Source organism: Carlito syrichta, unplaced genomic scaffold (assembly GCF_000164805.1).
Source record: "Carlito syrichta isolate Samal-C Ts95f unplaced genomic scaffold, Tarsius_syrichta-2.0.1 Scaffold305639, whole genome shotgun sequence".
Taxonomy (NCBI): Eukaryota; Metazoa; Chordata; class Mammalia; order Primates; family Tarsiidae; genus Carlito; species Carlito syrichta.
The window spans coordinates 588,863-595,501 of NW_007249735.1; positions in this window are offsets into that span (position 1 = coordinate 588,863).

The following is a 6,639-nucleotide window of genomic DNA, read 5'->3' on the forward strand; positions in this document are numbered from 1 at the left end:
TCTGTTGTGTAAAAGCTGGGAATAGCCAGTGGTATAAAATGGATGATGCTAAGGTAGCTGCCTGTGGCATTACCTCTGTCCAAAATCAACATGCCTATGTCCTCTTTTATGCCCAGAAGACTGAATTGGAAAGAGACAGTAACAGTGTGTCAATAGGAAGGGAACTAAGCTCTGTTGGAGCTGAAGTCACAGATTTGAGAACACAAGGAGATCTCAAGAGACTTATGTATCAAGGTTGAAGTAGATTAGCACTAGGAAAAAATCACTAAAGAAGTTACCTTGAACCAGTAGAAGTTCCTCCAAAAATAAAATCAACCTAAGCCTGAATTCAACTTCAGAAAAATAGGATTTACCTTCCCTTCCAATGTAGTCATGATTTATCAACCAAAATACATAGTAGGATGAAAAAGAATTATTCTGAACAGGAAAGATACCAATTAAACAAACCATCCAGGAACACAACAGATAGGCATTCATGAGCACTGGCAAACACCCTTGTCTGGAAGGGAGGGCCAAAAATACCAAGAGGAAGAATTGGCAAGGCAAAAGCTCTCTGGTGTTGTGACTTCCACCTCTGTTATCATGCATTATCTGCCACTTTTTGTTCACAAGAGAAATGGGAAGAAATTGAATCTTCTCTTTATCTGAGGGTGAGTCTTGCCACTGGGTCTCTCTCTGCTCCATTTCTCCTCCCAACAACCCTGATTTGTTTCTCTTTTCTGCCCTCCTAGATGAAGAATGTGTTAAAATACATTTCTGGCCAAAGTGGTTCAAATTTATGTGTACACTTTCCTGATGCTGTTTTTCCTGTTTGTTTGTGCATGATTATCTGCATGTGTCAACAACATAGTAGAAAAAGTATGTAGATATGATTTTATCAGATGCTTCCAAAAGATATAATTCTATTGCAAGAAAATCTTATAAAGTGTGATAAATATTCCCAAATTGTCCATCAAAATACATTAACCACCAAACTTCCTTAACAACAGCATCAGCTGTCTATATGCCCTATAGTAGTATGTGAAAGTGCTTATTTCAAGTTAACTAACAAGAGACAATATAAGTAACGTTTATAATCTACAATCTGATAAAAATAAACCAAACTGATATTGCAATTTTTTCAGTGAGACCAAATATGGGTTACTTTGTATATTAAAGTGATAATTTATATTTCTGTTATTGTCAGATTTAATTTCATATGCATATTATTTTATCTGGTTAGTTTCCACTTTCACCTGATAAAGATGAAAACTTAATGTATTTGTATGCCTTTTCTCCATCATCCTCCCAGGTCAATTTCTGTCCACAAGAAATTGACAAAGTCTGTCCTGGACGCAGTTCTCACAAGTCAGTCACCCATTAAAAAAAAAAAAAAACCCAAACAAAACAAAAACATGCGCCCTGAGACCCATCTACACTGCAGTATCTCCTGTGAAAAGACCTAAGCTAAGTTTCTTCTCCAGATCCTGGACAAAATAAGGGACAGCAAGTGACTATCCCTGATAGCCCCAGCTCACATCCAAGCACTTTAGCCAGAACTCTATCCTCTTTGTGAACCTGACAGACAATGGAACTCATGTGTTTTCTCTTCAAATTCCCCAGACAGCCTCCAAAACACTTGTCTTGGGCCAATTCCTCAACCCCCAGGCATGAGTCAAGCATCCTGATGTGTACTCACAGCTCAACCCACCAGCCTGCCACTCAGATTGAGCCAGGGATCCAAATCAGCCTCAAGGCACCAGACAAATGATCTCCCCAGATCCTCATCCATATGCTGTAGAATCTCTGAGACTCAGCTCTTCCAGATCCTGCAAAGGAGCACTCAGAGACCCGAGCTGGAGATCTCTAGACTCCTCAGTCTCCTCTCAGTACCAGTGAAGAAAATAAAAGGTTTCCCTAGTTTAGACACCAGGCATGGCTTGCCAGCTTTCATCATTTGATGATGAAAAAGCTGTAAATTTCATAGCTGTTCCCTTGACTTTGGTTTCCCCAGTAGTTTCTCCAAAAATACTCAGTTACTTTCTGCAGGTGTTTTCTCCGGACTCAAAGAAGCACCCAAGTGAGCAAGAGGAAACTTGTCTAGAAACCTACCATTGACCTGCAGACTGCACAACAGAGAACTGGTTTTTTAGTGAGGTTGTTTTTCCAAAGGAGTACCTGGAAACTCTTTCCCTGCAATAATGATAATGAACACATTCACTGAAGAACTTATACTTCAGTGTACTGTTACTTCTTATAACATCTCAGTTTTCACTAGATCTAATTCCCAGTCAAGGAAGCAGAGACTAAGACACAAGGGAGCAGAATTTGGTATACTCAGATACTCATGGGCTCGGCTTCTCATAAAAGGGTATGCATCCCATGTGGTCCCATGAAGAATCACTTCAGTTGATGTGGAGATGCTCCAAGCACACATTGTATATAAATCTGAATGTAGATGATTTGATGAAAGTGGTTACACAGGTATATTTCTATCATTTGACTCCTAGAAAACAAATGAGGTAGGTGAAGAAAATAAATTAGAGTCCAAATGTGAAGACCACTTGACCCCAAATGGTGTACAGTTCTGGATCCTTAGTCAGAGTGTAGTATCTAGCAGGTCTAAAAGGAATGTGTTTGGACAGGGAAAGTAAATTCATCCCTGGGGAAAGGGAGGAGCCGTGGGCAGGGCTCCCTTCTCTGTGTGAACTGCAGAGTGGTATATATTCCACTAAGAGAAAGTTTTTTTCGAAAATTTAAAATGATTTGAGGTTAAATATTAATATGTAGTAAACTTAAAAGTTGAGAAACTGGCATTAGTTCTAGAAATAATCTGTAAGCAAGAACAGTTGGATTCTGGTCTTACCAAATTCCAGGTAGCATAAACTTCACATTTTCCAAAGGAAATAAAAAAGATATTTACTTACACATTTCAATTAAAATTTATTAAGATATAGATGAAGCTACTGAAATATAAAAGTGATTTTATTATTTTTAAATGTTCATATGAGAATAGACATCCTTATCAAATATTCCTAGTTATTGTAAAATATGAAGTTTTTATTAAACACAAAATCCACATACTTCTTAAAAAGTATTCAGCTTACAAACCTCATCATGTGTACCATGTGTACGTGAAACAAAACACTCAGAAATAAAAACAAAGGCATATATTAAAATATCTTTTTTCAAATTAACATTCTTTCAGGCGGTATTATTACAATATATTTAGAAATTAACAACATAAGCAATTGGGAAGCTATTCACGCTTGTCCCAAAAGTACTGAATTTAAAATTACCTCTAGATGTGTGAAATAGAACAGGTTAAGCAGAAGAACGAAAGTAATTCACACACAGACGCGAAATCAAGTTTGCTCTGTGAAACCGTTTCCTGTACCTTCTACCCCCAGCCCAGTCCCGACCCCTCAAGTCCTTGGAGCTGATGTGGCTGCGTCTCAGCTTCGGGTGACGGAGGAACAGAAAGCAATGACTTCCTGGGGACCCCGCGGGACGCTGCAAATCCAGGCAAGCATGGAGTGTGCACGCAGGGCTCCTTCCCTACCCCCCCTACCCCTGACACCCGCCAGCCGAGGTCCTGCCCCACACAAGTCCCCGCCCCCCATACCCCGCCACGCCAAGGTCCCCACCACACTCCGCCCGCCCCTGGGCCACCGAAGTCCCGCCCCCTGCCCCTACCCGCCGAGGTCCCCGCCCCCGCTCCGCCCACGGGCAGCTGCTGTCCGGCTCCCCTCACCTACCCGAGCCCAGCGAGGTCCTCGCGCCCCCCTTCTCCCGCCCCATCCCACCGTGGTCTCCGCCCGATCCCGCCTGCCGAGGTATCCCCCTCTCCGGCACCGCGTCGCACCTGCAGGACACAGATTTCCACTGTTCGCCAAAAGGTATTTTTGATCTGAAACCGGCTTCAACTTGTGAACAGGGAAACAGTTCAGCATTCTGTTTGCGTTCTCACTAAACTGAGCTCGTACCTTGAACTGTCTGACAAATTTAATGTGAAGTTGGGTGGGCGCAGTCCGGTTCCACCGTGCACCAAAGAGATTCAAGTGCAACCAAATTCGGAGACTCCTGTTCTGTTGCGCGGGAGAAGGGGCGGAGTGGCAGAGCCGGGAACGCACTGAGCGGGGAGCGGGGAAGGCTCAGGCTCCACCCCTTCCCAGCTCGCTCCTCCCCACCGGGCTCGCCCCTCCGGCTTCGCCCCAGTCGGCCGAGGCTCCATCCAGAAACCGTCCCGCCAGTCTTGACCGAAACCGAGTCCTGCTCCGGCTCCGCCCTTCGGCCCGAGGCCCCGCCCTCACGCAGTTTCCTGTTGACCCGGAAACGGATTCTCCGAAGCCAAGGTCCACTCAGGTGAGCGTGCTCGGGTCTCTGCGTTCAGATCCCGCTTTGCAATCCCTTCCCTGCCCCGTCCTCCACACCCGGGGTCGGGGGACCATGCGGAAGTTACAGGTCCTGCCTCCGCCCTCCTGTCGGCGGGGAGCCCCTCGTCTTCCTGAAAGGCTTCGAGGCCTGTTGCACCGCAGTCGTAACACGTCTGTGTCCGGTTCCGGTTCCGGTTCCAACGCCCCGAGGCGGTCACTGCCCCGCCGCCCTCCACTCACCAGTTTCCCTTTTTGTTCGCGGACTGTCGCCTTCCGTCCCCAGTCGCGCGCCCTTGGCCCTCAGCGCAGCCTGAGATTCTGCAGACGGTTGACTTTTTCTGGGACTCTTCCTGGTCTCCTGCCCCTCGGTGGTCACCGCCTCGGGGAGGCCCCTGAGTCCGGACCTGCGGGAGGGGTGCGGGTGACGCCCCATGGTCTTCATTCGCAGTTCTGTGCCCCCTGGCTGTCGGGGTATTCCCCTTCCCGATGTCCCTTGAAAAGTGGGCTCTGCCTGGACTCGAACTTCTGCGTCCCTATTGGTGTCGTGGTGGGGCGGAGGATAAGAGGCTGAGAGAGACAGCCAGGGAGAAAAGGGGAGGGTAATTTCGAGGTAGGAAGTGGGTAGATCTGAGGAATTGGGAAAAACAGCGAGAATGAAGGAGAGTGACCTGGGCAAGAAGCAGTGGAGTAAATGAAAATAGGCAAAAACAAATCCGTAGAGAGGAGGAGGAGGGCAGAGTGTGAGGAGGAAGCCTTGACCCCCAGTGTGGAAGTCCAATTCTCAAGAGTTTTCGGTGGTTTTCTAGCTTCCAAATTTACTTTACCTTTTAAATGTATTGTGTTAGGTTCAGATTATGAGGCGTCAGTACTTTTCCATCTTAATTATATATTGAAAAAACTTTTTGTTTTTTAGTAAATACCTTGACACTAATACATTACGCACTTGGTAAGGATATTAATTTCTTTTTTGAGTCGGGTCTCACTCTCCCCAGGCTAGAGTGCAGTGACCAGATAATGAACCATTACAACCTCGAATTCCAGGACTCAGGTGATCCTCCTGCCTCAGTCTCTCAAGTAACTGGGACTATAGTCCACCATGCCTGGCTAATTTTTTTACATTATTTTTTGTAGAGACAAGATCTCGCTCTGTTGCCCAGGCTGGTCTCAAACTCCTGGACTCAAGCAATCCTCCCTCCTTGAGCTCCCAAAGTGCTGGGATTACAAACATAAGCCACTGCCCCAGCCTGATGATTTCTTTTTCTTTTTTCTTTTTTTCTCATAACAGTCAAAACCAAATTACAGAGTTAGTTTATTTTTTTTCAACTTGTGTTCTGAGGTTGAATAGTACTTGTGTAATATTCAATAGTTTCCTTGTATGATAATTTAATTGACTGTGGTCTAAAATTTGCAACTAAGTATATGATCTCTTGAAGTTTTCTTTGTCTTTTTTTCTGAAAATATTGAAGGATGACCTGGATTGTTCTGGAACTTTGTTCCCATAGATCCCATCTGTTCATAATGAACAAATTGCTCAGAGATATTTCCAAAGATGACTTTCTTTTTTGTTTTCAGTGCCAGTAATTAGTTTTTATTTTATATTTTTGATGTTTTAATGTGATGTTCTGGAAAAGAGAAATACTTCTAATGAATATGATTAAACCATGAAAACCAAGTTACTCTTGCTCAAGAGTATGAAATAGGATCTGGAATCTTTAAGGCAGAAATGATCAGAACAAACCCTGCAGCTATCCCATACAGGCTGTGTCATTCCTGTGAGGCCAGTGCAGGTTACTCTACTGGCTTCTTCTATTCATCTTTCCATCTGCTCCAAGCACACATAATGATACAAGGCAGCTGAATAGGAAAGAGCAAGACTCTTCAAGCATAGAACAAAGGTATCTCTCCAATGAGGTGACGCTTGCTTCTGGGAAGGGAGCTTGGAAGAGGAAGAGCAGTGCAGTTTGGGTGTTTAGCATCCAGGAATGGGAGAGAGGCTGGGGGAAGCTCAGGAACTGGAGCTTCTTGCCCATTCTCACCCATAAGCCTGTAGTCAGCAGGCACCAGAAGGGACTTTGGGTTTTGATTGAAAGGGTTCAGCCTAGCTCATATACCCACAACTGCCATGTAGCATGTGGGCTTCACTAGAGTAGAAAGATGTTAGGAAGAAAGAGGCAGAAAAACTCACCTGTTGGTGTCCACATAGGAATTTATTGTCCCGAATTTCTCTTGTTTTGGTGGAAGCAGAAAACTGTCTTTTTCACATGCTGAGTTCTACACTGTGTGG